The 20,669-nt window shown below is 36.5% G+C and overlaps 1 protein-coding gene across 4 annotated transcripts in view; it reads right to left on the bottom strand.

Annotated features, from left to right (window-relative positions):
* LRRC4C (leucine rich repeat containing 4C) overlaps positions 1 to 20,669 on the bottom strand; it is a 95,081-nt gene that overhangs the window by 38,577 nt on the left and 35,835 nt on the right. For 2 of the 4 annotated variants that reach the window (XM_066321048.1, XM_066321047.1), the window contains exon 2: positions 12,358 to 12,490. The exons of 1 other annotated variant lie outside the window; for it this stretch is intronic. The gene's annotated coding sequence lies outside the window, so the exon portion shown is untranslated. Of the gene's footprint in view, positions 1 to 11,409; positions 11,932 to 12,357; positions 12,491 to 20,669 lie in introns of those variants that run through there. One more of the 4 variants, XR_010743806.1, reaches the window with a different exon arrangement.

Here is a 20,669-nt window from a genome sequence, read left to right on the forward strand (position 1 = left end):
AACTGTTGCCAAAAGATGTGGGTTGTGTTGCAGTGGTACAATGCCCTGCAGGAACTGACTTTGGTCTGAGGTTTAAACTTGTCTGATTTTCTTGGGCTTCTCTCCTCTTCCCTCCAAGTTATATTGGAACACTTTCCACATCATATGGATTGCAGTAGCCAAAATTGTCACATTAATTTGTTATGTGAGCATATTATATGAATGAAAAGAATGACAGAAAAGAAACCAGGAAATAAAACATAAGAAAATAAGAATCCCTTGTATTCTTTAGAATGCAGAAGGCAAATACTTCACAATTGAACTAATTTCAAATTATAGTCATATCACATAAGTATCAAATTTTACCTTGTTATAAACTTGAAAAGCAAATATGTGAATGTGCCTGATATTTTCTCATCATGCCAAGCCCACACTCTGATATTGAGGAATATCTTGCAGCACCTGAAAAAGCTTAAAATTTACTAATAATTTACTTCAATAAGCAATAACAGCAAGAACATTTGAGATAAAACCAGATTGCGATCAGCTCCAAAAAGATGCTGAGAAAAAGTTAAGCTTGCTTTTAAGTCTATATCCCTCAGTGGGCAATATAAGTAATAACAAAGCAAAACAAATTAACCAACCAACAAGGAAAAAAAAAAAAAAAAAGAAAAAATAACAACAAAAGGAGAAGAAGAAACTGCAGTCTTTTTTGTCCACTGTTTGGTTTCCACTCTCGACTGGAAACCAGGCCCAACAGTTTCCAGCACCTTACGTCATCCTCCTCAAATATAGAATTCCTGACAAGTCACAATCCTTACAGTGGAACAGGAGCCAGCTCCTCCCATAGCCACACAGGTTTGGCACATTTTTATGAAACACATATTTCTGTCAGTAAAACAGTGTAAAGTAAAAAGAGTGTAAAGACGGCTAAGAGCAAGCAAAAACTAGGTAAGAAGGCACTTGTCATCACTTGTCATTCCTTGTCCTGAGGTTCTGTCCAATTGGATCTCACCTCCTTGGCTTCTACCTACTTGTGCCTAGCTAACTTGAACTGCTTAACAAGTTCTGTGCATGCATGGCTTCACATCCTGCCACAAATCTCCTAGTAGCACCAATGCTTCATGTTGCATTTCTCCTGATGGTCCTCCAAAGGAGCAGGGGCATAAGACAAGAGCAGATGACACATTTTATTCACAGAAAGGTGACATCTGAGACCAAGTAGGGCACTAGATTAGTACTGTTTTCTCTGACTGTGAGTCATAAATCCCTTGGAGGTCACACAAAGGTTAAAAAAGAGAGCTATCAGTGAGCAACAGCTCAGTCCCTGCAGGGCTGTGAAATAAGAGACACTATTATTACTTACTTCAATTTTTACACTTCCCAGAAAACTCAAATTACCTCTAATTGCTGGAAACAGTTCAGCTCCTCCAAAATGAATAAGTCAATAAGTGCAGTTGTTTTTCACTCCCCTGTCCTGGAGGGACTTGTTAATACTGATTAGTGAAGATCACACCAAAACAGATGAGCGGAGAGGGTCTTTAACTTTCAGAAAGTTAGCTAAATGTAATCAATAAAGTGAAAGATCTGAGGAGAGATGGCAAGGGAATAGACCATTGTTCCACTGTCATTTCTCTTGGCAACTGTCTTGCTTCGGGAGATCCTGCCTCCTGTGTCTCCAGCCAGTTTTCCATCCCCTGAATATGTATTTGCTTGTGCTGGTACAATCTCACTTACTGCAGAGATTTCCAGGAAAGCAGATTATAACTCAGGTTAATAACAAGCCTTCCTGTAAAGGCAGAACACTTTTTAAATAGATCTTTCTGTTTCATCGTGCAACTCCATTAACACTCATAGTGGCAAACAACAAGGACAGAATAAACTTAAGCAAAATGTACTAGTTTATCAGGATGGAGTGGAAATAGAGCTAGAGGACACAAGGACAAGGACTAATTACTAACCAGAACACTAGGCTGGAAGACAGAATGCAGAGAGTGTATGGAAACGACGGTACATATCTGGAGTAGAGAAGGACAGGGTGAGTCAGCAACATAACAAATTTTAAAAAAAAGATCATCATTTTAATGCAGACAAAATCAATGAGATGATGGAAGAATTGTTTCCAAGAAGAATTGTTTTCAGTGCTTTCCATGAGGTCTTTAAAAGAACTAAACATGATGAGGTTCTTGAAGATTGCAAGGATAGAACTACAAGACAAAGTGAATACAGAAGCATTGATTAAATGCAGAGTAAGAGCACATCAAAGGAGACCAAAAACATCTCTTCAGAGCTGCAGGAGGAAAAAATTGGAAAGCTAATCAATTTTCCTTTTAGCTTATATAAACAATACCAAGTTAAACCAAATGTCATATTATAAATGCATACCTCTTTCTTTTGGAGAGAAACTGATGGAGTGTAAAATATGCAAATAGCAGCACAAGTCAGGGCATCTAGAGTACTTAGTCCTTGACATCCCTTCTTTTTGTACTATCAACTGTCAGAGGAAAAAAGTCAGGTCTAGGGAAGAACCCTCCTTTCTCAGATGAGCTGCTGAGCTCAACTCAATAGTCTGCTTCCCCTCTGTGTGCAGATTTCCAGCTGTTTATACTGGGAGTTCTGAGCACGCCCTGAAATAATTTTAAATTCCTAATAACAACAGGGAAATTTGTATTGTATGTAAAACACAAGCAGTGTGCTTTAACTAAAAAAAAGCCCAAATAATCAAAAAAGATTTATTTCAACTGCAAAGACAAGCATCAAAAAAATAGCCCAAAATGTCTTTGCAGTTCCTTTTTCAAGTCAGCCTCTGCAATGAATGAGGCAAGGTCTGAATGGATGGTGAACATAAAAAAAGAAATTATTAAAACATGACCACGCACTTGAGAATAATATAATAATATTTATATTGATGCATGCAGTATAACCATTCTGTCCCTCCCACATTTTACTGGAAACAAAAAGGATTTTCTACCATAGCAATTCTTACATATGTACTACATTCCTTTTGAGAAGGAGAAACAAAGAAGGTAAAGTATGGCAAATTTCTGGTTCAGAAAAGGAAGAAAGTAAAAAGTAGAGCTGTTAATGGATTGTGCATGCACATGTGTACAGGAGTAACACAGCAAAAATCATTAAAAAATTGAATAAAATAAAGCTAAGAAGTTCCAAATTAATTTACCATTAATAACTTTTACAAACGTCAAAAATTTAGTTTCATTTTAATTGTCAAAATAATTAATAAAGCTATATATAGAGAAGGATAAGGATCAACATAGTTGCCTACATATCCAGTTCAATATAATTCCTTACATGCACTAAATTCATAGGCATGACTAGGGAATATGGAGCCTTTTCAAGTGAAGAACATAATGATATAATAATGAGACTGAATTTGTCCTTTTCATCTGCAGGGCACTGGAGATAATAACTGTGATGTCTTTGAAATGACAGTGTGGCAGGTATGGTTTTAAGCACCATATGTCAATGGCTCTGAAACTTCCCTCTGAACTGACATAATTTAATTTTTTTTCCAAATAAAACTTAACTATTTCAGCAAAACCCCAGCTCTTCTGCATTTTAAATTAGCCCATCCTAAATTTCATTTCACTTGTTTACAACACTACTGAAGTTTATGTTTTATCTGTAGAAATGTGGAAATCATCAAAATTCGTACATACAATTAAATCAACACTCAAGAATCTTCTGGCCAAACTAGCATGAAAACAAAATAAACAAAAATTCATGTGTGTATATATCTTCATATACCTGGATGGACAGACAATATATTATAAAGCCAAAGCTCTAATACTCCTCTTAAAAGTCAGAGAGTGTCTTTCATCATTAAGAGGTTTCAAATCAGGCTATGCTTACCATAGTCCATTTTGTTCTGAAAGTGTTCACTTTTTTATTTTTTTTTTTGTTTGTTCTCTCATGACTTCAGAGACAAAAGTAGGAAATCCCTGGAAAACATGATGAAATCTATATCCTTCATTATAGTAACAAAATTTTCTCATCTGAATGATCCCTAAGTTAGCTTTTACGTGTTCCTTGATTATATTACTAATTTGAAAATTGAGGGATTAATAATGTGATATCCTACGACAACCTAGAATACATTTTTTAAGGAAGTGAGTTCTAAGTTTGATGGAACAGTCTCCTTGTAATTTCATTCTGTTGACAGCATAGCTTAGTTTTAACTCCAAAATTCTCACCGAATTCCACATTAGACTCTACTACAGAACATTCTCTATTCACACTTGGCTCAGGAATATACGAAGTTTTGGCAAGTAAGATAAGTAATGTCTAATATTCCATATCCATAAATGAAGGAAGCTGAAGAACACATTTAGCAAAGTAGAACAGAAGATGCATGCTAATAAGTTCAAGCAAAGCACTCCTAAACAGAAGATTAGCTTTACAGTTCTCACACACCCGATTAAACTCCATGAAAATCTAATTTCTCTTTTCACCTCATAAAACCTTATTCATGTTGTGTTTTTCAATCAAGCAAAAATAGAAAATAAAAATATAAAAAAATGCATCTATTGTGAATGGCTGTACATCTTGTTTATTCAGACTTTCTTATTAGGCTTCAGTTGTTATTTGAATCTCATCAGCCCGTTATACTGGAAAGGTCATCAGAAACACATTTCTGGTGGCATTTTGTCTGAACACAACCATTAGAAGGAAAAAAAGCCTGGGAGTGTCACAGAAGAAAATAGCAACAAAACTACTCATCACAAACATGAAGTTAAGAAAGGATGCAAACCATCATTTCACCTTGATCTACTGCTGAAGAGATACATCAGCTGGCACTCTGCTCACCTGACTGACACAGCAGGGGCACAGCAATGGTGTCAATGCTTTGCACAAATATCTAAATCCAGTGTGCATTTTCTACGCTTTTGCTGCTAATCAGGTAAACAAGATCTTAGGTATAAGCAAGTGAATGATCATTGATTTCACTCTGCAACTATCCAGGATGCATGAAGTTTATATGCAGTCTGAATTTTTTATTGCTAACACAGATCAATCCAATTCAGTGTGCAAGCCTCATTTTTCACTTTTTTTTTGTGTTTTGTTTTGTTTTTGTTGTTTTTGTTTGACTTTTTGTTTGTTTTTGGTTTTTTTTGTTTTTTGTTTTTTGTAATGCTTCTTTTTTTAAATTAAAAATTTCATTTCTAAATGATCAGAAATTCAATATCAAATTATTATAGAGCCCTTCTTCTTCATACTGGTAATTTTAAATTTAACTTTTAGCTGCAGTAAAGGAATGGTGGCTCCCAGATTTGTCACCAGTGGATATTTGCCAACATTAATTATTATTATGGAACTCAGCAGCGAGTTGCAATACTTAATATATACTTAGAAGAAATCAGTACAGGAGAAATAGGAACATCTTTTGCTAATAACTCAAAACATACTGGACTGCATGGTGCCAAAACCTTAATATTCCTAGCAAAACTAAATAGGGAGACTTATGCAACTGAACAGTATTTTCTAGTTTAGCTATTAATCCCTTGTTATAAAAAGTGCTGCTTTATTTTTAAGGCACTATATAGGACTGGAGACAGGACCATCCTTGCCTCTCTCTATGCAATGTCCATAACTAAGACAGTTTTTTCTGTTTAGACATGTTAAGGTAAGTTTCAATTGTAGTATCTCAGATCCTCAAAGAGCTATAAAGATATGCAATAATAAATTCTAATAGAATAAGTGGAGCTTTCTGTGGAGAAAATAGCCCAGATTCCCAGATCAAAGGCAGTAGGGAAAAGGTTCTATCCCCAACTTTCCTAATGCTGTATCTCTGTCTTTGTAAAACTGGAGTAACAGAAGTTGCAAAGATAAATTACCTATTCATTTTCACTTATACTGCTTCTAAACATGGAATTTTGCTATAAAATCGGTATTAAGAGAGGTTGAGCACGTCTGTGCTGGTTGGTTATTAAATTAACCAGTGTGCTGTCATTTTTGTTCTGATGTAGTGTGTTTTTCTGTATTCATCAGAGGATCCTTGTGTACACAGCGTTACTTCATATACCTAAAGGAGTGGATGACTCTGAAGTCAAATATTCTTGTATTCAGGCGAGTAAAACAGTTTGAAAAGACACAGAAGTCAGTAGCTGTAAATCAAGAGGATTAAATACATTGCTTCCCTCATTGCAGCAACTGAATGATATAGACCTCTCTTTTATTTTGTGCTCAAATAGCTCTTTTCATAAAACATCAAAGGCACTGCCATAACATAACAATGTTAGAAAACTATTAGAAATAATACTATGACAAAGTATAATAATCGACATGGCCAATATAAAGCAGTGCTGTAATATATTAAAAATATATTCACATTTTAGTTCTGTTAGCTGGTATGTTCCATGTTGTATAAAATCAGCCTTGTTTGTACTGCTCGTTTGCTTTATATAAAAAGTGCAGGGATTGCCCTCAAAATAATGTTTGGGTTTTACTAAGTCAGTTCAAATATCTGTACGACTGAAATGAACAAGGACTTACTGGGTTAAAGCAATTCTTCAGCCTACAGAGGCACAGAATACCCAGGTCTGCCTGGTGATGTGGGCTTCCTCTTTGCCATCTGCTTCTAAGCAGGAGGAACAGAGAACTGTTCTGCCAGAGGGAATTCCTTCCCAAAGGCTGATACTTGGCATTCACAGTTCCCATAACGATGCTTAACAGAGCAGTAGGAAGTGCTCTCAGCATTCATGTCTCGAGGTGCAGCTCCTTTTCCACTGCATACATATTCTTCTGACCTTTTACCCCCAGCCATGCTGACAGCCCGACTGTCTTGCTGTGATGCATCTTGCTCCCCAACACAGGACAGGCTTACACAGAAAAATGCTATACCTAGCAAAATCTGAGATTAAGGCTTTAAGTAAAGCAAGCAAACAGAGTGTTGTGAGATAAAAATAAACCCCAAAACCCATCATAAAACATAAATCTATGCTTACAAGTATGCTTCATTTGTATCCCTCATGCACAATTCTTCCAATGGGCTCTTGCTCAAAGGCTATATAGACATGAATTCTGTCTCTTCCCCTCACTTTATGAGGTTCCACAAGAACAACTTCCATCTCCAGCTATTTTGGTATGGATTTAAATGTCCTGGGAAGTTCTAGCTGCAGTCAGACACCTTGAGCATATATGGTGTATTCATTTGTTTTGTTAATAGTCATATTGCCTAATCCAGACTGTTCAATCTCCAGCTCTTCAATCTTTCAGATTTCAGTAACTTCATGATAAATATTACATCAGGCACTGGATATGAACAAAAGATGTTATGCATCTGATTTCTGGTGTGTTAACAATTTCTCACAGAGATCTCACCTTCTGCAGCAGATGCAAATGTCACCTCAATAAAAAGTGATCTACTTGATGCATTTGAGAGTAAATTCTTTCCTTCCCCTTCACACTGCTTTAATATGTTCTCTTTTGCAAGAAAAAAATTAAAGTAGTTTGGAGCTGATTTTTTGTTATTTATCAATTTTTTGTTGCCAAATCAACAACTAATATTTTCCAAATCCCAAATATGTCAAGGGAATAAAGGAAAAAGGATTTCTATTTGGACTTCAGATCAACTCTTCACAACCAGTTTTATTCCACTGTAATCAAAGCAAAATTTCCACTAAGGGAAGTGTTAAAAATTGTAGGACATAATTCTGGAACAGTACAGGAACCACAATATTCAGAGGAAGGTACCTGAACATCCGGTCTTACAAACAGTTAATACCACAAACTGCTCTCCTTCAGTATCAGATGACAAGTTTTCTGCCACCTACCATAACAGAACTTGAGAAATGAGATGGGAAATCTTAATTTATCAAACAAAGAGGAGCATAATTGGAAAGAAATTAAATAATAACAGAGAATAAATAATAGGAAAAAAATGGCAGATGAACAAAGTCCAACCCTACAGAGATGAGAAAAAGAAAGAAGTAAATTGAGAGACCGAATCATTGGCATTCTGACACACTAAGGGGATCAGCTTTTCAATCATTTTTTAATGAAAGAAGAATTTCACACAGTAAGTTTAAACAAAAATAACATGAAGCATAAAAAATGCATTATAAACAGTGTTATCAGCTGTGGATGGAGTAATTTTAATGGCATTCAGTAATGCAGGTGAAGGCTGTCCAGTAGCTCACCTCTTTCATATTTGATTTCTCAGATAATTTCAGAGATCCAAAGGTCTATCCTTGTCATGTCACAGTCTTTAGTCCTTTTGTGAAATACTGAAAGAATTGCTGCTGACTTGTCCTGTCTCTATTTGACTTTTAAGGGTTATTGACTTTGGTTCTGTCTAAGGGTTCTTTCTTCTAAGACAAAACCCTCGAGACCTCTTGGTGCTGTCTTGCCTGCTAGCAAGGGCCACTGCCAGCTTTGCATGCTCACGCTGTGTGACTGTAGTCTTATTAATCTCCAGCTGTGTTGAGCTAGTTTTGCCCACACAGACATGCAAGAGACAAGCTTTGTTCTAAACATGGCTATGAGATTTGTTAGGTGAAAAGAACTTCTGTTTTGATTTGAATATCTCATTTCTTCCGTTTCAAACTCTGGGGCACACCTCATTTTCAAATGGAGATTTTCATTATGTTTAATAACATAATTAATTCTGAAGCTGTATACACTTCACTTAATTTAAAAGGTTTGGACTTTTCCATAAATCATGGAAGACAACTGGTTTCTCAGCAGTTACAAAACAGGAATCAGAACCAAACCCTGCATTGACTACTATGGCTTTACTATAAATACCCTCAAAGGGGCACAGTGATTGAAAATTCAGAACCATTCATCTTGAAATGTACCAAAAGAAAATATTGATCAAACAGACCAGAAAAATGCAGCCACTTGTAAACTGACCAGCCAAAGAAACACAAAGAAAGAGCTCCATTTACTAGGACAATGTGAATCATTTGTCATTCACACCAGAAGCAGAACCTGGTCAGAATTCAAGGATATGTACTTAGTACTGATATCAGATCAATATCACTAGAGTCCAATGAAGATGAAAGCCTCTTACTGAAAATACAAATTACCTCTTACCATCAAGATTTCAAGTTATATTAAAACAGCACTCTTATCTTCCCCTACCTTCAGTCAAAATGGCATTTCAAGAACAGTTCACATGAAACACAATTTAAGCAGAGAATCAGAGACTGAAACATCAATCCATTAGGCTTCCTATTTCTCAGGAAGTCTTAAGAGTGGAGAAGTTCAAACTCCACTTAATATGTTGCAGATGAAGATATCATAATGTCATCCCCTCTAATTTCAATTTCTTTCCGTATTTTTCTTGAGGGTTTGTAACTTCTCTTCCCAGTGTAAAGCCAGAAATCCAAATGATACTCTATGGCATTGAGGTTGGATTCACAGAACCATAGAATATCTAAAATCGAAAGGATCATCAAGTCCAGCTCCCTGTTTCTCACAGGACTGCCTAAAACTAAATCATGTATTAAACAGCATCATCCATATGTTCCTTGAACTCTCTCAGGCTTAGGGTCATGAACCTTCCCTGAGGAAGCCTGTGCCAGTGACTAACCACCCACTGAGTAAGAAACCTCCAATCTGAAGTTCCCCTGGTGCAGCTTCATTCCATTTCCTTGTGTCTTGTTGCTGGTGACTAGAGAGAGGAGATCTGCACCTTCCCCTTTGCTGCCCTGCTGAGGAAGTTCCAGACTGCAATGGGGTCATCCCAGTCTTCTCCAAGCTGAGCAAACCAAGTGGCCTTAGCTGCTCCTCATAAGTCTTGCTCTCAAGACCTTTTACCGTGTTGGTTGCCTGTGGACACAGTCTAACAGGTGGGTGTACTTCTTTGGAGTACACCCAAAACAATACTCAGCACTCGAGGTGGGGCTGCAGTGTATAACAGCATAGTGGTAATAATCTCGCTCCAACTGGCAATGCTGTGCCTGATGTACCCCAGGACACAGCTGGCTCTTTTGGTTACCGGGGCACTGCATTCAGTTTGCCACTGACCCAGTTCCCCAGATCTCATTCTTCAGGGCTTTCCAGACTCTTCCTCTGATTTGTGTGTACAACCTCATTGACCTGCCCCCAGTGGAGATTCCTGCTCTTGCTCTTGTGACTCAAATTGCAGAAGTTTGTAGAGAATTGCCTGTGGGATGGACTCACAATGGAGAAGTTCATAGACAACCATCTCCCTGGAAGGGACCCCACACTGGAGCAGGGGAAGGACTCTGCAGTGGCAGAAACAACCTGGGGTTAACTGATCATAACCCCCATTCCCTGTCTCCATCCTGCTGGATGGGGGGAGGTAGAGCTGGGAATGAGGGAGAGATGAGGGCAGGGTATTTTTAAGATTTATGTACCTCTTGTCATCCTGCTCTGATTCTGTTAGTAATAAGATCAACTACTATCCAATCTCACTCAGTCTGAGTCTGTTTTGCCCATGATGGTATTTGGGGAGTGATCTCTCACAGTCCTTATCTCAACTGATTAAATGTTCTTTATATTTTCTCTCTCCTATTCAGTTGTGGAGGGGATTGACAGAGCAGCTTTGATGGGTGCCTGGCATCTGGCAAGGGTCCACCCCACTACACTGCTCATGCTGTGTGTATTAGCATAAAGGCATTTCAAATGTGCTCAGGGGGACTCAGCACACCACTGAGCATTCTGAAGGACCTGCTGGCACACCATCCCACAAACACTGGCATGCTACCCCCAGGCTTTTCTCTAGTGAGCCTGGTTTTATCCCTTCCTCCTTTCAAACCTAATTAAAGCTCTTTTAATGACACCTTTCCCTTAAGGGAAAAGATCCTTTTTCCCCTTTGGGAAGGGATTGCTGGTAAAGCATCAACAAAGGAACATTATGGAAGTTCCATGAGAGTCTGCCCACATTGCAGGTAATAAATGCAACCAAGACGACACCTGAAACACAGTAAGGGACTGACACTGGGTCCTCTGGATCTCAGACCAGTTCTAACCATAAGCAAGCTATTCCTGTCTTTTGTTCACAGTAAAGTACCTAAGACAAATTCGTGCAATTTTTTGTAAAGACTACTGGGCTCTCACTAAAAAAGCTACATAAACTCCTTTCTACTAGATAATAGAAAACCAAATTAGGTAGGGGGAAGCTAGTTTGAATTGATTAGCAACAAGTTTGACTGGAAGATTGTTGATTGTAAGCTGAAAACCATAACCAGATGTAGAAACGCAGGAGGCAAGGCCTCCCTTTCCTGTATCAAACATTTCTTCTGTCACAGATCTGTGAATTGTAGCAGTGGATTCTCTGTTTCAATGAATGAATGTCAGGAAGCTGGAGGGAGCTGATCAGCAGCAAAAAGAAAGGTATTTCCCAGACACATTTGAAAGCCTAACCCAGTATTCAATCAGCCAAAACATCTATACTGAGCAAAGAAAATATATTTCCCCATTAAATTATATTTTATGTTTTTTCAGTGCCTCACGAGATGTGGGAATAGATCCTTACAAAAACTTTTGCATCAAAAATCCCATTTTATTTTGTACCAGTGTGATGTTCCATTGTTATTTTTCTTGCACTCTGCATACATTAAGGCACATTAATAAAGGGAAGAAGCAAGGCAGCTTGTCAGATATTTCAAAATGTACCATGGGAAATGATTGGTTTAGGATGAGTGAACAAAATCTGTTTGCTCAGCAAACTTAATTTTAGCTGGAACCAAGGAATGAGTGTATAGCATGGACATATGATAAGTTAACTGGGCTCAAAAATACAGCTATAGCAGGGCTTGTGGGACAGCTGAAAATGTTTTGATGCTTCATGGCTCAATTCTACCTTTTAACATGAAGGAGGAAGCATTACAGTAACTCTGAGGGTTGAGAGATTTTGAGTTTGCACATTCTCTTGGACTTCTGAAATGCTGGGAACAAAAACACCCATAGTTAAGGCTTCAGGGTAGGAAGAGAGTCTCCACAAACACAGTAGCTAACGTGAGACTGAAAAAACCCAGTAAAACAAGATTATGTACTTTCAAAGTAAATTCAACTAGTAGCTCTCCCTGTTAAAGAACATTTTACTCTGACAAATCGTTATTAGGCTTTTAAGCCAGCATATTCAGGATTTTAATTCCTATAAGGAAATTCTTGGAAAGTTGCTGTAAATCTGTGATTTATATTCTCTAACAGGAAAACAAGAAAACCCTGTAAGATGCAGCATCCAAATTCTTTCTCACACAAGGATGGGAATTGAAACTCAGCACAGTTTACGAAGCTCTGGAAAGATATTCAGGAGATGCTGTATGAACAGTCAGACAACAATAAAGTTTTGTACTCCCCTTTCCTGCCAGTTTTCAGCCATGCATTCCAGCATATCCATGGAGCCTGAAAAGCTGACTGGCACACCAATATCCTAACATGAATTACCTTTTCAGTAGGTTTACCGTCTCGGGAGGTGATGTTTCTCCTCGTTTCCCAAACTACCCCTGGACCTTCTCATCCTACTAGCCCACTGGAGACTGTTCCACAGAGCTGCCTGGACCCCCCCACAGCATCCACCCTGTGGAAGAAACACAGATGGAGAAACTGTGATACAGCAATTGAATCTTCCCTAAACATAAGTTGAGGACATTGAGAGAGAATAACTCGGGTAGACTAAAGCATGATCTAGAGCCGTCATGCACAGTCTGAGAAGGGAGGAGAGCTGTCGGGTTACAGTGCCCCCTCAGTGTATGTGGGTATGACAGAACTGCTGAAGGCACACAATTTCAACAAGACTTTTAAGGCACAAATATAAACAGAGACTACAAAGGCAGCAATTAGTCAATAATGTGATCACCTAATCTTGAAGATGACAACCTTACCTCGCCTGTTAGAAATGCCTGTATTTTTGGATACTTAGCAGTAATAGGAAGGGGATGGTTACTTCTGCATTTCTGTAAGGAGTAGCTTCATCATATACCACACAGGGCAAGGTGCTAGAAATTAGGCCTTTTCCTGTCATTAGCAACAGTGAAACATTTCTGTGTGCACCTCTTGAGGGCAAAGCATTCCTACCAGCAGAAATGTTTTTCTTCTAGAGTCTAATATGCATACCATAGTAAAAATTAAAATTGGAAAAAATATTAAAAAACAAATAATTTGACAAATATTTTTCAAGTTATAGTTTCTATATACTGCATCAAATTTCTGCAGCAGTAATAAAAAATTAGAAATAATAATCATGCATAAAATTCCATGGCTTCAAAACACAGATAGTTTTGAGATACAAAACAGGTATTTTTTATCAAATCTTTTAAAAACATTGTTCATTTGCTAAATGAAAATAAATTCTACTGTCTCTTGTTTATGTCAAAAGACAGTTGAGTAAATCATGACTTCAGATAACCCATAAGTCACTGATTCTGGTTTTCAAAGACCTGCCTGCTTTCTCTTCCTTTGGCCTTGGCTGCCTAGCAACCTCCACAGAGCTTTCTTAGTCTATACTAATTCTGGAGAGTTTTCATTTATATATTTATTTATGAGAATGCCTATAAGGAGAATACAGAAACAAAGAGCTGCTTGTTCCTTCCTTCTAACAGTGGATTTCAAACATGTCATGTCTGCCTAAGTGAAGGACACAGTCCTTGGTTTTGCAGAGAAGTACCTGCCTCCTTGATTTTGCTTGGGAACTAAGCAAATCTCAGTTTCTCTTAAACAAAAGCTTACTCTCTGTAAGAGAGTAATAGGCACTGGTATTTCTCGCCCTCTCTGTTGGTCTGATTCATTGTTAAGTTTTTTCACCCTGAAATCCTAGGTGCTTATGGAAGGTTACAGTCTGCAGCTCTTACTTAACATGAAGAGAGTTTGCACTACTGCTCTGGGTCACCAACTGTTCCAGTATCAACCAAACTCTAGAGAGAAATGGAGATTAAAGCTGATCTGCTGTGTCTGAGACTCAAAGCAGGACAATCTGAAAGGTTTGGATGGGACTGCTTGTTAGCTTGAAACAGGATATGCACTGTCTTTCCCAGAGATAGTCATCGCTTTGCGTGGAAAAGACTGTTTCCTCTGGGCTTTTTTGTTGGCTTGTTTTTGTTTTAGTTTTGTTTTCCTTCATTCTAAGTGTAAAATTGAGGATGTCACACAAAATATCCCTATTTAAGAAAATACTTATTCTCTTACCAGTTCTATTCAACCTGTGCTTTGCAAATACTTTATGTCCTTATCAACACAGTAATCTTCTCCAATCGAAAAGAAGGAGACAAAAATAAAAAAGAGAGAGGAAGAGATGGTCAAATATGTGCTCTGAAAAGCTTAACAAGCTCTCTCAAATAATGTGGTAAAGAAATCCCAGGTATTTACAGCCTGCAGTCACCTGATGAAGATGAAATAGTGTGTCTCACTGTTTCTAACCCTGAACCCAGATGGAAGAGCTTGAATTTACTTCTGGATCAAACTGAAGCCTGAAACACAACAAAGCAATATGTCTTAAGATACCTCAATATGCCTCAATCACTTAATTCAATTTTTTTTCTGATTAAGTTGACCTTTAGCTATGGTTTGTCCTTAAAGGATGTGCAGTGGATCTGTGACAGAACATAAATCTGAAACCAGAACTTCTAACTTCCACTCGGTTTGTTACCAACAGGGCTACATACCTAAAGATTAGGTTGTTCTAGGATTGTAGGATTATGGAAGATTTTTTTTAAATCTTGGTGTTTATATATACTTATGCATCAGTAAAAGTTTACTCCCAATTCAATAGTAGGAAAATAATATATTTTAAAAATCTCCCCAATATTGTAACAGGCAATAAAAATACATATGTTGGGTGATATATCAGTGTCCAATGAAATAAAATAAGAGTAACAATATGAATGATAGGAATTATTCAAAAATAACCTGCTGGTTAAAAAAGTGACATTTTGTAGAGAAATTTACGAACAATGAAAATATTCATAGAAACTAAAACAGTCAAAATTATTCAACAAACAGGAGGAAGAAAGTTACTGGAAGTAAAGACAGATCTGGGATTTCTTTTTTTCAATTGTAGCCTAACCATAAACAATTTTCTTAGCTCCTTTCCCTCTGTCATTCCACACAGTAATGCAACATTGTAGTTAGCAGCAAATGTCTCAATTTGTACTCCTCTGAGTTACTGCAATACAAATAAACTCCAAATATAATTCAAAACTAAGTAGTTGCTTATTGGAAATGAGTTTCCATACGTATGTTCATTTTTCACAGAGCATGATTATTATAGCAAAACTAGAACATGTGTTGTTTCCTCCCCTTACAAAGTATGATCACAATTACATATGTTTTTAAATGTTAAGTCAAACTCTCTGAAAATAAACTCACTGAAGAGTACCAGAAGCACAGATTTATGTGTCTCTTTTATCACTTACTCTTGTAAGAAGTCTCCTTTTAAGTTGTTCAAGGGCATGTAAACAGACAATAGAGAAAAAGACTTTTTCATGCATTTTATAAAAAAAAAAAAAATGATAATAGGGTTTTCTACAGATTGAATAAATTGAACCATGCCAAAGCAGCTGGCGAAGGAAATTCAACCAGAGAAAATGAACTTTCTCAAGGTATATGTAAAAATAAGTTGCAAGCAACCTCATCCAAAATTTCAGAGACTACAATTAGGTACTAAACCTACTACACTTACACTGGAAAACTTCACCTGCCATGCACTTATGCTCCCAAAAGAAGATTATACCAAAAAGAGAGATCCATCCTTCCTTCCCAAAAGATTATACCAAAAAGACAGTCCGTCTGTCCGTCCTTCCCTCCCTCCTTTCCTCCTTGAAAAGAGAGAGATGGAAAATGCCTCATTTTCTGGATATGGACTATAGAAAAATGAAATGCTAAGGAGGGTTTGGGAAAAGGTCATTACAAAGGAAATGAAGCTTTAGGAGGAAAAAGAGAACAAGAAAATTATCGTCAATATGAAAGTATAATCTTTGCTTGAATAATTAACTCACAAAGGAGAACTGCAAAAAACCTTCTGAAATCATTATTATTATTATTATTATTATTATTATTATTATTCAAGAACACAGCTCCTCATTTCAAGTGCACTGATTTTACTTAAGACTTAGGCCAGCAACTGATCAAAAATTGATCTAAAATATTTAAATATTTTCTAAAAATTCATTATGGCAGTAAGTAAGAAAAACTCACTGAAGTTATGACCTTTTTTTTTGTAATTGTTCTCAAAGCAGCATATTTTTACAGATTGCAAAGGTATGAAAAGAGCTGCAGCAAAAGGAAGATTTATTAAAGAAAGACTAAACATAGTAACATATGCTACCATGATGACAGTAAAGAACATAAATAAGCAGAAGAGAAAACACAGTTACACAGTTTTTGCTATTTTTAATAAATATCACTAACAGGGTAACATCCAACTGCCAAAAGAAAGGAGGTTGTTATACTTTGTTACTACGTCTGCCCCTCCTGAGTTGCCCTTCTAGAAGAGCACAAGTTTCTTGTAGATTCAAGGCCTTATCTGCCTGCTCCTGAAGTCTTGGATATCCTAGGATGTGTGAAATGGCATTAGATTCTGTTATTTATGAATCTGAATCACTTGCAAGCTGTTAGTAGAAATGTGTGTGAGCTCTGGGTATTTACATGTTAAGTAACAAGAGTAAAATCAGTAAAACAGAAAATCGTAGTGTGCTGTGCTTACATAAGACTTTCAACTCAGGGCACAAAGAAAAAATACTAGAAAGTTCCTTAAAGAAAGGTGTCTGTATACAAGTTCTTTACTAGCAGTAAATATGAAGAACTTAGAGTTAAACCTCACCTCTGACTGCTGACTCACTGTGCAGTAAAACAAGCTACTGGTGTTTCCTTGATGGTTCGAAAAGGTGTTCTTGATAGCTTTAACTCCCTTCAGGTTTTTTACCTATTCTGCTATTCCAGAGTCCTGTTTTATTGAACATGCTTAACAGAATAGAACTTTTTTTAGACTTCAGAATTGGCCGAACCTCCATAAACCCTGACTATTTATGGCCAAGGTCGTAATTACATTTCACCCGCATCTTTTAGCTTAGTTACACCCTGAGTAAGAATTATTCTTCTGCATAAAACCTGTACTTTCTATATATACTGCACTTCTGCTTTTTCTTCTTTCAAGAATGCCAGATGGAAACAAACCAAAGAATAGTTGCATGCCTGGTATGGTAATATTTTTATACTTCTGTATTTGAGTTAAGCAGATGGGGATTGGGTAATTCTGCATGGATACTTCTCCAAAACCAGTTCAGATAAGGTATACATTCTAAATTCTAAAATAATTTTCTCAGCGAAAATATTCACTCATCCACTATTGATTGGGAATGTTTTTGTACATCTAATCAATAAATGAGTTAATATGTGTTAAACCAATCTTCTAGACTATTTGTCTTGCTCAGCCTAACTAATACAAAGCTGTGAGTGATTCATTTCAGAGCAGCAGTATTATGCAAAAACCAGACTGGTGTCTTTTTAATGTCAGTGTCTGTGTGTGCTTATAAACACAAAATGTCATTAAAAATATTTTCCCCTGAAAATATTTCCCCCATTTTAAGATCAGTTCTATTGACTCGTAATAATGGTCTCTAGATACTCATCTGACAAATGGCTGTTTAATTTATTTTTTACTGTGAAAGATTTGACCTGGTTTGTTGTTCATCTATAAATACACATTTTGGTGCTGCAGACATAAATCTGCATTTGTTTTAGCTTTCATCCCTGCTGTGTTTGTATAACACAGTGTGATACTCACAAACAGAAAGAAAAGAGATTGAAGAACATTTGATAGTGTTGTCTAGCATTTTAAATACAGCAAAATAAATAAACTAGTGGCCACTTCATCAAGTGCTAAATTCAGTATGGCTGAAATGGAACATAAAGTCCAGAGTGAAAAAGAAGTCTTCATCTTTGATGGAAAAACAACCCATGTTGTCGACAAAAGAATAGGATGAGTGCTACTGAGTTCTACTGAACTGATAATTCTGAACCTATATTCACCTTCCCTACTAGCATATGTGATGTAGTTCCAGCTTAGCAATAATTATAAAGAATTTTGCCATACCAGAATGTACTATCAACAAAGAAGCCTGAAAATCTTTATCTCTGCAAAAACAGGGTGACAGTCTTAAAAGATCTAGAGCCACAGAAAAATATAGTGAGCAATTTTGAGTTCCAGAGTCCTATTTTAATCACAGTAAGACACAAGTAATTATTTTTGAAAAGCAGCTAAATCCATTATTTTTTCTTTTCAAAATGAAAACTAAAATTTTCTATTATTAGTAGCATTGTTATTGTTATTGTTTATGTGAATTATTCCTTTTTTTTTATTCCTCTGCTGGTGTATATGTTGCTTATATCAAAATTTTCCAAATCTTTTGGTAGGTACCTAATACCATTTTGTAGAGTTTTCAATTATTAATTAGAAGTGAATTTATGCAAATCAGCCTCAGAAACAAAGCATAGAGGACAAGCAGTTAGCACTAAATGACTCTTAAGATCTGTTCTGATCCAAACAATTTTATAATTCTGTTACATGAAAGGAATTACAGGATGCTCCTAACTCACTAGTTCATGTGGATACATCCTAGTCAGTATTCATTTGCCACGTCAGAGAATTTCTAAATACAGAAAATTTTGATTATATTAATAACACCAAAGACCTACCCTCTTGTTTAATCTGTTTTCTGCCCTTCATATCCTCAAAGTATTGTGAAAGAAAGTGACATCATTTTCTGGTGTTGCAAATGGGAAAAAAACTTATTCCCGGAGTTATCAGAAAGAAAGATGTTGAAAGATGCCTGCTTTGTAGCTGGAGAACTCTTTTCAGATGGATTTGAAGAATATTATTTGTCTTGTACTAATGAAGAAGATTATTTATTTTACAGTATATGTACACAGTCACATATCATTGTTACTTTTGAGGTGAATATAAGGTGGAGATCAACAAGCAGAGACTGAAGCATAGCTAATATTATTCCCTGCAACATACTGAGTGTAAAATAGCTGAGGCTTGCATTGCTGGAAGGTGGCATGCACTGTTACCTGGAAAAGAACAGGGAAAAATCCCCAACTTGTTATTGAAAACTGAAAAAAACCCCACCAAACAATCAGTGTAGAGCCATTAGAGATTAAAGATCAAGACATTTTCACTGAGCACTATTGCAACAGTGTTGTATACTAATACAAAACAAAGAAGTGAAAAATATCAGTTGCTTTCTTATCTGGAAATTGTTCATAAACTAGTGATGTATTTTTTTTTTTTTGCTAATAATGATATTTTCAAAAAATTTCCAAAAATAAATACAGCTAAAAGCTATTAAAACCTATAAATTAACAGATTCATTATATGTGATTGGTCATACAGTACAATGTTGATGGTTCAGACTGAATGATTCAACTTTAAAAGACAGAAACAGGCAAGAAAAATATTTGAACATATTTGGGAAAAGAAACTGAGGCTCTGAACATGAAAAGGACATAGAAATCATCTTCTTGTCTTTAAAAACAAGATATTTTGGAAATTATATTCATTTTAAAACTAGTTCTGTTCCCTCTGAAAAGTAAAAAGGGAATAGTCACCACATCTCTACCAGGAACATTTGCTTCCTGTTACACTGATTACTAAGATGTGAAAAATACCATCAGTTCCAGCTCAGTACTCCAGTTTTCCAAAACTGTCAAAACCATATTCATGTAAAAGAAGTATTCATACAAGCATAATGAAACAAACTGATAGAAAATGGCACAAACATAACCACAGGCAGTGGTGGCCAGCTTATGAGCCCTCATTAAGATACATGAACTCAGCTTGATTTTTCTCTCCAAAATATGCAGTGCCTATTTTCACATCGCAAATCAGGAATCAAATAAAGTTAGCATCTGGTAGGCCTTATAAAGTTTCAGAGCAGACTTAGACTTTACAAGCAGGTTACCTAGCTCAGCATTTTAGAAATATTTGCAAGCAGAATTTTATCATCTCAAGTATTATTTTATATGGTCTGGGAATCACAGTTGTACTTGCATTATCTATGCATTAATATCTCCTTTATTTATTGCAAATAAAGAATCGTGAAATTTGTAGAAATATCCTTTTTCACTTTTTTTTAAAAAATTCTACATTTTAATTTAGCTTACTTTTCTAGATACAGTGCAGTATATGTGTAATAACTCATAAAATGTTGTTTAGCATAATTAAAAGTTTGGAGCATCCACACATCCAAGGGAAAAAGGGTTGGTTATTTAAAAGACCAGGAGTGGAAACTTATTTCTTTTGCATATAATCTTGTAGGTTAAGTACTTGCAAGGAATGAGGGATACTCAATTCAATTCCTTCTTCAGTTTGAACTGAAGATCTTCCAGAAAAAGGTTTATTTAATAGCATTAGGGTTGGAAATGACCTCTATGGTCACCAAGCCTGTCAACGAGCATCACCACAATGTTCATCATAAAACCATGGCCCCAACTGCCATATCCACATGTTTTTTGAACCCTTCCAGGGATGGTGACTTAAATACTGCCCTGGGCAGCCTGATCCAATGCTTGACAACCTCTTCTGTGAAGAATTTTTTTCCTAATATCCAATCTAAACTTCCCCTTAAGGCACATTTCATCTTGAGGCACAACTTAAGGCCATTTTATCTCTTCCTGCCACTTGTTACCTGTGAGAAGAGACAAACTCCACCTCCCTACAACCTCTTTTCAGGTGGTTGGAGGAGTGATCAGGTAGACTTCCT

Source organism: Sylvia atricapilla, chromosome 6, assembly GCF_009819655.1.
Source record: "Sylvia atricapilla isolate bSylAtr1 chromosome 6, bSylAtr1.pri, whole genome shotgun sequence".
NCBI classification, from domain to species: domain Eukaryota; kingdom Metazoa; phylum Chordata; class Aves; order Passeriformes; family Sylviidae; genus Sylvia; species Sylvia atricapilla.